The 15,962-nt window shown below is 38.3% G+C and overlaps 1 long non-coding RNA gene across 1 annotated transcript; it reads right to left on the bottom strand.

The window, feature by feature from the left end:
* Window positions 1–7,077: 7,077 nt before the first annotated feature.
* On the bottom strand, window positions 7,078–8,539 carry LOC307122736. Its single transcript, XR_013816089.1, has 4 exons — window positions 8,077–8,539; window positions 7,879–7,973; window positions 7,667–7,789; window positions 7,078–7,583 (listed from the first exon to the last, which is right to left on the bottom strand). It is a non-coding gene; the product is annotated as an uncharacterized lncRNA (long non-coding RNA).
* Between the last annotated feature and the right edge of the window lie 7,423 nt (window positions 8,540–15,962).

Raw genomic sequence — 15,962 nt, 5'->3', positions numbered from 1 at the left:
ACAAAATTACTTATTCGATTAGAAATAGTGCACAATCTTAAATGTTTGCCATTCATTTCATGACATTTTACTGCCACCTTAAAATAAACAAATAAATAAAAGTAAAAAAAAAAATGACCAGATAAAAGCAAAAGTAGTTTGAGAATATTTTGAGAAGTCATAATACCCACAAAAAGTTGCATTATGAGATTGAATTCAACACATTATGAAAATAAAGTGATAGGGAATATAGGGTTATTCCTGTAAAAACATCTCTCATAACATTTACTGCAACAACCTCATCCAAAGATTATTCTTAAAATATTACAACTTAATTCTCTAAATCCTTTTCTTTCTTTTTTTTACATGGCACTACAACATCGTCATAACCTTTCTTTGTTTAACTTTTTCTTTTCTTCACAATCCTAAAACTTTTCCAGGTTTATATAACATATTGAATCCCAGATTGTCAACGTGGATTTTTGAACCCTACTGTATGTAGTCTTTGTAGATGCGGGTCTATGGGTGAAGGATGTATCGCTATATGTAAAGAAACACTGACACACACACACACACACACACACACACACACATTCTATTTCATCTTTATCTATGAAGCACTGCTATGCGCTGAGCTCTGTACATGTTGAGTAAACGAATAAGTAATAACCGCACCCCCCCTCCTCCTTTTATTCTGTTTTGTTTCTTTGTTTAAAGGTCAAAAATGCAATAGCGCTCCGAAATTCCGTCTATATCATTTTCTCAGAGGAAAAAAAGGAACAAAAGGAGACAGAGAGAATAACATCAGGCCACGGAAAAAGGAAAGACAATGTAAATTTTGAACTGTTTGAATATCTGAGGCTGTCGACGGTGGCTCTGGGACGCGGTGAGCACCCTTGAACCTGCTTGAAGCGGCCGTCACTCTGTAGTGCATACTCAAGGAAGCACATTTAAGCATACTTCAGTGCAAGGGAGAGTAACTGGGAGTGTGTGAGGGGGTGAAAGGCACAGGGCAGGCTGTGTGTGTGTGTGATTACTGCCTCTGATCGCTGAATTGCTCTTAATAAACCCATCACTGTCTCTGCAGCGCTAATGCATTCTTTCATTTCCAGCAGGATGAGGATAGCAGTGTGCATGCTTGTGTGCTTGAGAATGTGACAGAGCAAAAGAAGGATTTATGGGAAAGTCTGTGAGCTATAGGTAACACCTGCCAGAGACACACACACACACACACACACAGGGATGTAGCAGCCATTTTAAAAGTAGGGGAACACATCTGTCAGTCGCAATGGCCCTCACATGATCGCATATCCGGGAACCGGGAACTAGACTATTTAAATCAATTAAATCCGCATTTGCTACAGAGTTAAATAAATCAGCCGTTCCTCCATTCCCATTCATACATGTCTCATTTTGCATGATTCATTAGTGCACAAAAACGGGAAAAGATGACTTTATAATCTTTCATGAAAATGTAATAATTTAGTCTGCCTCTGAAATTGCTTTTTTGGTTGGGGTCACAGAGCACTCTTATTTTAATATCATCTTATTTATAACCCCCTCGTATCAACCACCTGTCATTTTCATAATTCAATCAATTCCCGAGGGATAAAATTAAGTATAAAGCATCACATTATGAGGATCCTCGAACCAAAACTGAAATTCTGTCCTCATTTACTTACTTTCATTTTGTCCCAAAGTATGACTTTGTTTCTTGTTTAACACAAAAGCAGATGTGCCTGTTTTTAGCCAATGGGTTCCAATGTTGTTCATTTGTCATTTTTGAATACTGCCTTTCCCACACCAGAAGAAGAACATAATAATAAAACAGCTTAATGTATTTAGCTCACGACAAGTAACCTGCTTAAATTACGAACCAGTCAAACTGCACTAATATATCCTCACACACAGGCATTATAACCTAAAGCTGAAGTGTGTAATTGTTTTGATGTTAAAATGCCTTTTCCTTACCCAGCTTAATATGCAGAGACAACTACACATAAGCTACTTGTAAGATGATTCCCCAGAATCATGTAAACAATTAAATAAATACATCAAACGCTGATCTTCCACAGGCATCCCGACCAGCCCCACACAGCAAGCATCTCTTTGAAACACTGTGAGCTAAATCTAGAGCTGAGTTCGGGATGAATCGGGATGAATCGGGATTATTCAACTAAACAATAACATGTAATGTACTAGAGGTTCTGACACATTGTTAATTGCTGCAGTCTATAAAAATACTTCATTATTTTGAATTAAAAATGTTTTTTAATCGGTTTGAATGGATGATTCCGTGACTCAATCAAAGAGTTTCCTGGATTACTGGATGAGTCAACGTTTTTGAACAAATCTTTTGAATGAATGACTCACTCATAATAGGCTTGTTTGGCCTTGAAGCAGTGCATGTCCACCCCAGTGCATGTCGACGCTATGTGACTGAGACGTATGGCATCAAAGTGCCGTGAGAGCGATTCGCTTCTCCAGAGCGCTGATGACGACACGGCTGATCCACGATCGGCCGGATTCACCACATGACAATGATCACGCGTGTTTCAAGATTATTATGATGCATTCAGTTCCACTAATGCTCACAAATGTGTATTTTATGACCGTAAAAGCTCTTTTCATGTTGTCTCTGAAACATACACCGATCAGGCATAACATTATGACCTAACAATGCTGAAAGAGCCACAGCCACCAGGGAATACCGTTACCATTAAAGGGTGTAGATGGTCTCAACAATGCTTAGGCAGATGGTACGTGTCAAAGTAACATCCACATGGATGGAGGACCCAAGGTTTCCCAGCAGGACATTGCCCAAAGCATCACTGCCTCCGCCGGCTCGCCTTCTTCCCATAGTGCACCTGGTGCCGTGTGTTCCCCAGGTAAGCCACGCACACACACCCGGCCATCCACGTGATGTAAAAGAAAACATTATTCATCAGACCAGGCCCTTCTTCCATTGCTCCATGGTCCAGTTCTGAAGCTCATAGGCCTGTCACGATAATACATTTTGCTGGACGATAAATTGGCCAAGAAACTATTACGATAAATGATAATATTGTTGTTCTGAGACCATTTTCTCACACGTCCCGGTTCCTAGGTTAAAATAGCAATTTCTCACGATATACAAATAGTTGGAAACATTTGGGATATTCTAAGTACTCAACTGAACAAAATATATAACACTGGCCTAGTGGTTTCTGGATATTTTACTGCAAAAATCCTACATAGTTCACCTTTAACAAAAAAGTGCACTTGAATAAACAGCTGGAAAAACTGCAGCGGATGATTGTTTTCTGTAATTAATCACGATTAATACATTTTTAATGTTTTGATATTGTAATAATTACAGTTACTCTCCAAATTAATGTAGAAACAATTTAAAGACAGTATATTTTAAATATATGTTGTATTGTCATGTTTTTATGAATGAATGCCAGTATCACTGATGTCTCTATGAAACATTAATGACGTTACATTACAGTATAACTGAAAGCTCCCAATTTCAACATTTATTAGGCTTTAAAAAACAACTTTTAATTTAAGTGAACTTAAAACTATCTTTACATAACCCCATTATAATAAATGTTATTTTTACCAGTGGCCTTCCCTGTTAGACATATACAGAAATGTAATAGTTATCAAACACCTTTCTTAACTGCATAAATAATAAATGAAATATAGATTAATCATCATTAAAGCTACAATTTTCTCTGTTCCCGTTGTTCTTTGATGAACATTAATGTCAGGCATCATCAGTGCTCCTGTCACTTTAAGAACAGCCACAGCCGAACATGAAGCGGATCTGACGCACATCTCATTTCCTCACAACTCTTTAAGTTAATTTAAGACGTTATTTAACTTATTTAAGACTCCTAATATGAGAATACTCAAAATTCTCTGTGTTGTTGTTATTGTTTGCTCATGAGCAAAAGAGAACTCGATGCGAGCAGGAGACTGATGCGAGTCTGTCTGTGCGTCGAGTGTGTGTGTGTGTGTGTGTGTGTGTGTGTGTCAGAGTGTCCCTCCATTAGCTGACATGAGACGCAGCCACACACACAGGACATTGATACAGCGCGTTCTCTTGTGTCTTGCCGCACTTAGAAGCATTTACATGTATAAGAGCGTGATTATATGTAACGCTCGGCAAAAATGGATATAAAAAAAAAATATATATATATATATATATATATATATATATAATATATATAAAATTATATATAAAAATGGACGCTGGAAATTATCGCGGCCGGAAAAAATGATCGAGCTCATTTTTATTGTGCGATTAATTGATTTATTGACTATCGCGACAGGCCTAGATGCTCACGTGCCACTGTTGGTCTGCGGCTCTGCCGCCCCATACACAACAAACTGAGATGCTCTGTGTATTCTGACACCTTTCTATCAGAACCAGCATTAACTTCTTGAGCAGTTTGAGCTCCAGTAGCTCGTCTGTTTGATCGGACCACACGGGCCAGCCTTCACTCCACACGTGCATCAATGAGCCTCGGCCGCCCATGACCCTGTGGCCGGTTCTCCACTGGTCCTTCCTTGGAGCACTTTTGATAGAGACTGACCACTGCAGACCGGGAACATCCCACAAGAGCTGCAGTTTAGGAGATGCTCTGACCCAGTCGTCTAGTCATCACAATTTGGCCCTTATCAAACTCACTCAAATCCTTACACTTGCCCATTTTTCCTGCTTCTAACACATCAACTTTGAGGACAACATGTTCACTTGCTGCCTAATATATCCCACCCACTAAAAGGTGCCGTGATGAAGAGACAATCAGTGTTACTCACTTCATCTGTCATAATGTTATGCCTGATCGGTGTATTTGTATTTAACAAACATTGCATTTATTTCACTTCACCTGTGAAAAGGTATAAAAAACACACCGACTTCCCATCTCCGTTTTCAGCTCCTCCCCGTCTGCACGCGGCAACTCACGCCGATCGGTAACATCCAGCCACAGCCGATGTCCAACACACGACTTGTTTCATTACTGGACCCAATTTTGACATCAGTGTTTATATCTGAACTATAAACCGCGGTTGAAAAGACCACTTGTGAAGCGGTTTCATACCTATTCATGACAACTGCTCTCTCCGGCTCAGATCTGAATGTTTGTACTTGTCAAAGGTTTAACAGACATAGACGAATCGCTGTCATTTAGAGAGAAGATTGCATGGGTGTTTGAATTGAGATTGCAGTCTATAAATACAATAATAGTATATAAATAATGCTAAAATAACGGCACATCACACACACAAACCCATATCAACCCTCTTATATTTCGATTGCTGAATTATTTTGCACCTTTTCCTTTCTAAATATAACAGTGAGAGGAAAAGGCTGTCTTAACAGCACTCTCCCTTCCTCTGACTATTTGTCCCGCTCTTTCTCTCTGTTGCCATCATCCATTTTCTCTCTATTTCACACACTCTCTCTCTCACCTGCAGCAGCAGAGGCGTCTTTACTCATCTCCATTTCTGAGCGACTGGCCCTCCTCTCTATTTTTAGGCCTTCATGCCCCCCCCCTCCGTTCAACTCCCTCCCTATTCCGTCAGACAATTCTCCTGAGCCACAGCCGTGGTCGATGAAACACCCCTGTGCACACGGGTATTAGGAGACACACACACACACACACACACACACACACCTTGCAGAGCTGAAGGAGAGGAAGGCACCTCTCTAGAACTCATCTGAGCTTTTTAGGAGCCAGGCAGAGGAGGGCTGAGATTAAAGGAAGAGTGGAGCGGGAAAAGACAGGTAATAGTTATTGAAAAGGTGCTCAGTAAAAAGAAAATGGAAGGGCAACATTACGATAGTTTCTGTTATCCTTCAGATTCAGTCCTGGAGCCAAAGATTCATCTACAATCTCTGCGAGGGAGTCTCGCTCTGAAAAGAAGCACTAACTGGATGGCCAGTGCCATTTAAAATAATGTAAGTAAAAGAAACATTGTCACAGGCAACAGATGTTTTAAAACGTTTTAAAACGGAGTTGAAATAATGCAGGCTGACGGCTTCAGCAGAAGCAAAAAAACTATCGATTAACAACCTCGTAGCTCACAGTAAGGTTGTCTTTAAAGGTTTATACGTTTTCGTTAAAAATCAATTTCTCTATGGAGAAAATGAATGGAGTTTTTACTATACTGAGCAATGTAACCCGGACAGTCATGGTAAAGTAAAATTCCTCCCAGGAGGAGGCAAGGGCCTCAAAACAACTGGATGAAAAAAATAAAACATTGCAAATATTACGAAATATGACATTAAAACTGCAACAACATCAAAAAAATCTTCATACATCATTTTGCGTATATTGCAAGTTATTCCGTATCTTTTGCATCCCAAATATTTGTAATAATGAGACAGCTGGAAATCGCCAGTTTACTGCTTACTATTTTCATGAATAATAGGCCTATTACTAAATAATGAAATATGAATCAGAAGATCGCGGCGAAGTGCAGTGACTGGTTTTATGTGACGAAGCCCATGGGTTTGGACACGGGGCAGTTTATTTGTCCTGTATGCAAAATGTTTGTATCCATCAAAAAGATTGGTCCAGTAAAATGTTTGGTTATACAGTAACAGTCTTTAACGTAAGCCTTGAACATGCAGTCAAACCAGTCGCAGTTTGATGTGGCAGAAATCAATCAAATCATTCAAACCAAACAAACATAATATTCATTCTGGATTCAGAGTTCATAACATCAAATTCATCAAATCCATCGAATCACTTTACAGATCACAGATGCAGCTGGAACCCAAACTTTTTATTTGTGCAGGTTTTAACACTGCATGAAAAGTGGGATTTTCGACCCCGTAAACGCCTGTATACTCCTGGAAATCTCCCTAATTTTCGGCAGTTTTCGACAATTTAGAGGCAGCGAACGTCGCGTTTGTCTGTGCCACAAATTGTCGTAAACGAACCATGACGTAGGTGGAGAGCCCCCCGCTGAGAGACCGCGCGGAGGTGCGACGCCTCTAATTTGCATATGAATAGCAGCGAAACCAGAGAGTCAACGGCCAGACTTGAATTTACTCACTCACTATTGGCTGAAGCCACTACATTTAAAAAAGAAAAATCCCTCGTGATTGGTTGGCAGATCACTGCAAACCAATCATTATTGGTCCCCCTGGCTCATTATAAATGTAAACCCCAATAATAATAATAAATATATAATTTATGTTGTAATAATTTGTTTCATATTAATGTTATTGTGCTATGATGTATTCATACCATCAAGGAATATATGGGAAAATTATACGGACCGTGCCGTTTATTCAAACAAGGGGCTTCATTTATAAGCATACAGCTGTTCATTCAAGAGAAAGGGCTTCATTTATAAAACACAGCGGTTTACTTAAAGAAAGAGCTTTATTGTTAAACACACAACTATGTACAGTGCAGCAGTAATGTCTCGTAATGTAATGTAGAGTTCGGCGTGCTCCAGGCTGCGAGAGCGCGGTGGCCGCACAATCCATCCAGACACCCCGTCAACAAAGCCGTCTTCCTCGTCAAACATGAGTTCAATGGTCGCGGACTTCCAAACGTCCACCTCATCCTCATCCAGCACTCTCTCGCTTCCAGCAACTGTAATACAATCCATAAAGACAATAAGCAACCTGAAAAATACTCACATTGACAAAAAACGGATCTAATATAATAAATCTTACCCTTTTTCTTCTTGATCGACTCCGAGCTAAACTTCGCAGTTTCCGCCTGCTATGTAACGTTAAGTTCAGGTTGTTTGTATCTGAAGCTCCAGCGTGTCGATTCATAATACGTCTTACAGGCAGCTGGAAAACAATTACATGAGACTGGTATTAATAAAAACAGTCACGTTAAAATTAAACAAGGAATGAGAAACACATTAGAAGTTACTTACACACAATGTCGTCATGATCAGCGGTTAAATCTGGACTCGCGGAAATCGCTCCAAGCAGATAAGAGCTCACAGCTTCGTTATGAGGCGAGGATAGTCTGTGTAAACAAAATGTGCAGTTTTAAGCTCGGATCTATTAACGCATCCATTTCCTTATACAGCTGAATAAAAGCATATTCTTTAAATCGTAACGTTACATACCCATGCTGTGGTTCATAACGCCTGCAGTTTGCCTCAGAGTTATGAAGACGAAGACAGCCTCCTGAAAATGAGTCCAAAAAGTTCGTCGCGTCCATGCAGAGATTGAGTTGAAGACGGTGTCCTGTCATTGTTGATCACGAAAAAGGAAAGCAGCAAAAAACATAAAAAAAAGTTTAAAGCTCGTCTTCTACGCGTCATGGCCATGACCTCGACCTCGCACCTCATTGGACTAGGGCTATAATAAGGAACGCGCCCGGGGCCAAATCTCTTTATACGAAACGCGTGACTTATAATCGTTTCAACCTTCAACACGCCCTGTTTTCCGCTTCAACGCAGCAATTTTTTACGTGTGTCTTCTGTATGTGTAGACCCATGGTGTAGACACGCACATTCTGGTCGTGTAACAGGCATACACGCACAGTCGACGCACAGTTTTAACATGTTAAGAAGACACATTTGAACGTGTTTCTTAACGCGCACATTCTGTACATGTCGAAGTGTAATATTTTTTTTTAAAGCAGACTTACCTTTAGATGTAGCTTAGGCTACATACAGATTAATATAAGATATTAATTAATTGCTTAACTGACTACTGTGCTAGAGTAAAGTAGCCTAATGTTACAATGTATATTAAGTAAATGCTTAATATTATACAATTATTATAATTTATCTATATGGGTTATTGTTTGTTTTTTAAAGTTAGGCTATATATATCTAAAAGTATAGGCTAATTTACACAGCACATATTTATAACTGAAAACACACACAACTTTATTCACTTTCACATAATAATGTTTTTGTAATTTGGTGTTTAGTTTGTTGTATAGTTTGTTTATACTGTTCTGTCTCTGTTTTGTTTCCAGGAACATCTGATGAGTGCTATAATAAAATGACTTCATTATATTTAAAATATGTTTTGATATTCATTTTATTTATATTATTAATATTTTATTTACCCATAAACGTGTCTTTAGGAAGCCATAAGTTATAGAGACAAGAATAACTTTTGCCATTTAAATGCCACATTCATTTACTGAGGACCCATACAGCCAATGATCATGTGTGAAAACACATACATAAATTGATCACTTAGAAATCAAAACTAAGGTTTGAGAAAGAAAGAATATGCATACAACAAAATATATTGTTTCATAGCAGCTTCAGTAACAAGTTCAAAACAAATTCTGCTGTAAACCGGCTCTAACAAGCCAATATAGTGTCAATATTCAGCTCAAGTGACTTCAGTGTTGATTCAGTTCAGTTGATTTCAGTTCAACTGTAAATTCCTCAGTTGTGCATTGTGTGTAGTTAGATATATGCAAAAACAACATTTTTGGAAATAGTTAAAATAGTTTTGCACAAAGTGTTGCTTTTGCAAGAGATGTCTGATGTTTTGTGTGTAGAGTTACAAGAAATGGAGCCATATTTTCAGAAATTGTGTGTAAGCAATTAGATAAAACTGTAAATGAATCCAGTTTATTTTAGTTCAGGACTCATAGTCCAGGTGTTAGTAATCTGTGCTTAATCTTTGTTCCAGGCAACAATTTTTTAACTCACGATTAACTAGATTAAGGCCTACTCTTGGCATAATTTAAACCCTGTCCAGGAAACCACCTCTTGAAAATCTGCATTGATAATTCATAAAATGTGGTGTGAGCTCAATTTAAATGACAATTACAGAAAAACACAATCTGACTTAACTATAAACAAACAAACTTGTACTTTTCACATTTATGATTAATAGCCATTTAAAAAATCATTCACAGTGCAGGGTGGACAAATTAATGTTGGTATGTAAACTGTATGCTTTACTTGATTTATTTGTGTGCTTTGGTTCATTGTCTTGTTGCATCACATAACCTCTCTAAAGGTTGAAGACATGAACTGCTGTCCTGTATTTTTTTATTTTTTTTACATAACATTGGTTATTGCTAATGACATACAGAGTAATTAATCTACACTGTGAGCCCGGACAAGTTGAATCTACTTAAAAAATTGGAGCAAACTGGTTGCCCTAAAAATTTAGTAATGTGAACTAAAACGAGTACATTTAACTTAAATTTAAGTTAACATTTTAACTTAAACTTTAAACTTGTTTTAGTCAAAAAAATTCAGAACCTAGATAAAACTCCCCCTGCTGCTACTCTGATTTGCATTTGTGTAGCTCACAGCATCTTCATTTACATGATAAAGCCTCCCCTAGAATTAAGGGGAGGGGGGGTCATGGGGGGACAACTGCCAAGCAAGGCCCACGTCAATTTCAGACAATTTACGGCAGTTTTCGGTGTTGCCTGCAAATTGCCGTGCACAGTCGTAAACCTGAAGTTTCACGGCAATCTACAGTGTCACATACTGACGAAAATCCCACTTTTCATGCAGTGTAAATGGTCTATAGAGCCGTCTTAACAATTCAAAAATTATTTTAGAGCTTTTTGGATTCAGCCCACTTTATTGTTTCTAATTTGTTTGAGATAAAATTATTTTACACATTAATAAATTGTATTTATACAACTATTTGATTAACAAATGTCATGTCATGAAGTAGCCAGATCCTGCTCATGATTTTAAGGGATTCATTTGATTTATTCAGACACAGAAGTACCATGTTATGTATTTTACCTTTATTTATGTCAGTATTACAACAGCCTTCCTTCGCTTGACAGACGCCCCATTTTTATTTTTGATAAGCTTTCGAGATTTCCAAGGCTCTGTATTTTTTTCTCATCCATTTTGAAACAAAACTTTATTATATAGCCTATTATTAAATTGTAGGCTCTATACATACAATTGTTTTTTTATTAACAAGTGTGATGTTTTTTGTACTTCGTTATATAAAGATTGTGATCTATATTTGATCAAGCAATATTCAGAAACAGGTGCAGTTAGCTATTATTTTACTGATGAAATTTTATTAGATTGTAAAAAAACAGACAAAATTTCCAAAATAAGGATGAATGATGTTTGAGAGGTAACACGTCTCATCCGCCTGATGTCACGCTTCTAGTTCTCATACCACAAGAAAAACAACAAACGGTGCTAATATACACACACAATGTGGTGTAATACTACAAAAAAATATATATAATCATAACCTTCATCTCCATACCAAAAGATGGCCAGACAGTGATTTATCTTTTATAAATCGTTAAAATATTAATGTCTGCGACGCTGTGAGCACAGAGACTGTTGTGTAGACTGTAAGTATTTAAAATGTTTAACTTTTTAAAATGTTTGATGTTTAATATGAATAAATAGCGCTCATAAACGGCCGTCGATGGCATTCTCAAGTGAAACGAGTTGAGGCTCGGACCCAGAAACGGCGTTCATTACGTCACGACTTAACAAGCGGATACCAAGAGTAATAAAATAATTCAATTTACAATTTAATAATATGAATATAATAGATTTAATGCGCCTTTAAACTACAGAGAAACTGTGCCATGAACGTGGACACTGTAGGCTATAGGCTAATTCTGTCATGAGACACCACATTTATTTGCGCTAAAGCTCTTTTTCTCGACAAAAAGTGTTTCCAAACTAGTTTTTCTTGACATTTGAAGTATCGACATTAGCTTAAGTTAAACAGAAAAAGATTGAGTCGACATTTGCATAAAAATTATCGATAAATGGCATTTCCACCAGCTATATCGGTAAACATTTTGATGCACTAAACCTTTTTTCGCAAAAAAAATCCTTGGATGGAAATCTGGCTATTGTCCCACAGTGACACCTGCAGGTGAAGTAACATCTCTCTTGCCTCCCCTGAGCACATTGACTTTTAACAGAGCCTCTAACTCGTGCTGTTGGTCTGATGGATGGCTCATTGAGAATGAATGGGAGAAAGTCACGTGAGAGGAGGCAATGGGTTTGGGGATTGGGTGTGATTGTTTATGATAAGCTATGATTGGTTCACATGATAAATCCCGCCTCTCGTTTCCATGCGTGTTCCGCATCCGCAAATAAGTGAATAAATGATGGTGTTAATGGAAGACTAATTAAGAAGCAAGTAAACCTGTCTAGATGTCACGCTTTATGTCACGTCAAAATCAAACTTGAGATGGCTTGAAAACATAATCTGTGGGGTTTTTTAATGAGCAATAAGATAATTTAAGGTGTAATTAAAAGTACATCATGTCTGTGACCATCATCTCACCTGCAGTGTTTACAGAGCTTTGATGACTAATGAGCTGAAAGTAAGACGACTATTGAAAAGAGCATCTGTGCATCAGTTCAAAAATAAAATATAGATGTAATCTGAAATGTTTTCATCACTGTGGCCTATATATATTAACGCTTAAAACTAACTCAATGAGTGTTGATTAAATGATTAAATGTAAATGTTATAGTGTAAGTAATGTTTGTTTAACCAGGAAAACGTGTCAATATAACTTGGACATAATTAACATTAAAATCTGCGAGGACTTTTCTTCCTCATTTCAGAACAGCACTGCACGCCACTGAATAGACCTTAGTCAGGGTAAAGCCATATTTAATGTTTGACAGGAATGAAAATGAGGCTGTGTTCAACACACCGTACTGTTGTTTAACAACACACTGATTGTAAAGCTGATGAAATATCTTTCCAAAAGAATTTCAGTAGACATAAAACATTTGTTAAAGTTGTGACTTTTAAAAATTAGGACCTTTATACAGTGCATGCCATTGTAAAGACTAGTCTATTCCTCACAGCCTTGCTTTCATTCACACTAAATTCAATATTGTGCCTATGCCGGACTATAAGGTATACAAGGAAGAAGAAAAATGCATAATATAATTCATAAACATCTGAGAAACAATAAGACTGGTATATACAATAAGGGTGCAAATGGTCAGCAATTGCCAAACTGGTCCTGGCCTGAAACACCTGTGAACTTCCAAAAGATCCCAACGATAGAATCGAGCAACTTAAGTCTGACATTAACAATGTGAGCGTTTACTAATATATTGGGCCCGACCGCAAGCCCACAGCCACAGAGCGAGGATTGTTACTGATTGTGGTGCACTAACCCATGATGGATATTATAAGTGATCTCCCAGGGAAATACCAAAATATAAAAATAAATTTAAGACACAACTTTAAAGTGCCCCTATTGTGATTTTTGTTCATTTTAAACATTCCTAATGTTGTTTTGAAGTCCTCCACAATCGATTTACATGAATCCACGGAAAAACACTTTAATTCTTCCCGTAATGTACATTACAGCATCAGCTCTTTTCTCAGTGTCTCAAACGGTTTGATAAAGGATTCAGTCTCTCTAAACCCCTCCTTTCCAACAGCTTCCTCTGCTCTGATTGGTCAGACGGTCCAGTCTGTTGGGATTGGTCTACTCTGCTCTGATTGGTCAGACGGTCCAGTCTGTTGGGATTGGTCTACTCTGCTCTGATTGGTCAGACGGTCCAGTCTGTTGGGATTGGTCTACTCTGCTCTGATTGGTCAGACGGTCCAGTCTGTTGGGATTGGTCTACTCTGCTCTGATTGGTCAGACGGTCCAGTCTGTTGGGATTGGTCTACTCTGCTCTGATTGGTCAGACAGCCCAGTCTGTTGGGATTGGTCTACTCTGCTCTGATTGGTCAGACGGTCCAGTCTGTTGGGATTGGTCTACTCTGCTCTGATTGGTCAGACGGTCCAGTCTGTTGGGATTGGTCTACTCTGCTCTGATTGGTCAGACGGTCCAGTCTGTTGGGATTGGTCTACTCTGCTCTGATTGGTCAGATGGCCCAGTCTGTTGGGATTGGTCTACTCTGCTCTGATTGGTCAGACGGTCCAGTCTGTTGGGATTGGTCTACTCTGCTCTGATTGGTCAGATGGCCCAGTCTGTTGGGATTGGTCTACTGCTTACAGACTGTGTCAAAAACAAAATGCTTATAACCATATCTGAATTTCAGCTCTGGATCTTCCTCAGCTCTTGATACACAGTGATACGAACAGTAACAATACAATACAATAAAACACAATGTTTATTTATATGGCACATGTAAAACAACCAAAGTCGACCAAAGTGCTGCACAGAGTATGCAAAACGGAACAGTCAACAAGATTACAAACAATAAGACACAATCTACAAAACACACACACACTGTAAATTAGACGAGGTGCATTCAAATAAATGATCATTGCACAGCAAGAAATATTAAATGCCAGGGAGAAGAATTAAGTTTAAAGAGTAGATTTAAAGGGATCCCCTGGTGTTAAGACTTGTATGGCTTAATATTACATAAATGATGTCTCTTACTGAAATATGTAGTAGAAAACTCATATTTAAAAAATCCATTATATATTTGGACCATGGGCGGCGCCATTTTGTTTGCGTTTTAGGTCGATGACGTAGAATGGTTGCACTTGGCATTTATGTGCACATGTGTGTTTGAGTGTGTTTTAAATGCAACTTCAAAGCAATTGATTGGTTTGGTTAAACTCTGAAACAATTTTCGAGTTGTGTTGTGGTAAAAATAGCTACGGGTAGCGCCAGTTGATTGCCGAATGCAACCATTCTACATCATCGATCTAGAACGCAAACAAAATGGCGCCGCCATATTTGTCCAAATATATAATGGATTTTTTGAATATGGGTTTTCTACTACATATTTCAAGAGACATCATTTATGTTGTATTAAGCCATACTTTTAACAATAGACAAGAGTTGAGGCAGCTTGAATATGCATTGGGAGACTATTCCACCACTTAGGGCCAATAACAGAAAAAGCATGATCGCCTCTGTTTTTGAGACGCGCCATCTTGTATCATATCCAAATGTTAACACTGACATTGGTTTTACCGTATCAATTCCACCATGAGTCCTCGTGCTTTTGAAGTGCATCAACGTGAATTTGCACTTGAGTCTTCTCTACATGTCGACAATACAAACCAAACTCTACAGTCTCCGCTACAACTGCAGTGTTTGAGGGTCAACGCAGATGTTGTTAGAGGGAAGCCAGTGAAGACCATAGGGCTGTCATAAACCGGATAGTTTATTTATAGTTCGATTACGGATATTTCACGTCATGTTCGAATGCATATTCAAATATCAAATAAAAAGTGACAGCCCTACCATAGACTGGCATTATGCAAATGTGTTACAAACCAACGTAGATATGTTACAGAAGTAAGCCTGGAATTTTTGTCGACTCGTTTTGGCAGTTCAGAATCGATTCTTTCTTTTAGGAGACAATGACTTTATTTGCTGTGCAGTTTGATCTTTGCAAACCTGTTGCATTCACAAACAGCTACACTACACACTGCATGAAAGGTAACGTTCGAAAAACACTTTCAGATTTCACATCATCATTGGGAAAACCCATGCAGTGGCAGCGAGATTAACACACAGCGATGTTTACTGTAGTGCCACAGGAAGGGAATGTGTGACAGCGTGGTGATGTTCAAATTTATGCAGATTTATGTAAATGATCTCACATTCACGAGTCGTGACATTTTGGGCTTGTTTTGCACCATGCGGCTCTGAGTATAGGGGGAATGGAAGCCAATTTAGGCTTAATTCTAATTATGACTCATCTGCTTAGCTGAGCTGCGAGGGGCACACTTACAATAACACAGAGCCGTAACCAAGTCATGGCTTTCCAAACTGCAAGTCAGACTCAAGTATAAGAGCTCATGCCAAATAATTGGTTGTATGTGTCCAAAATAATCAAACCAAATTCAAACTTCCTGTTGAGCAAAAGACGAGCGAATCGTTTCAAAGATCCTCATCATTTCAAAGATCACGATATTTGACTGTAAATCAATCTGTCAAGCACTTAGAGGGGAATTAACTGACAGTGAATTGCTCCTGCCAGATGCAGCATTTATTGTTTCACTGGCCAATTCACTAAAGAAATGATGCAAATCAAGTAACAGCACCCAGAAAAATCTGTGCTCAACACAATTTGC

Source organism: Gobio gobio, assembly GCF_949357685.1.
Source record: "Gobio gobio genome assembly, chromosome: 2".
In the NCBI taxonomy this organism is placed as follows: Eukaryota; Metazoa; Chordata; class Actinopteri; order Cypriniformes; family Gobionidae; genus Gobio; species Gobio gobio.
The sequence above is the reverse complement of the archived record's forward strand: the minus strand, read 5'-3'. Positions and strand labels throughout refer to the sequence as shown.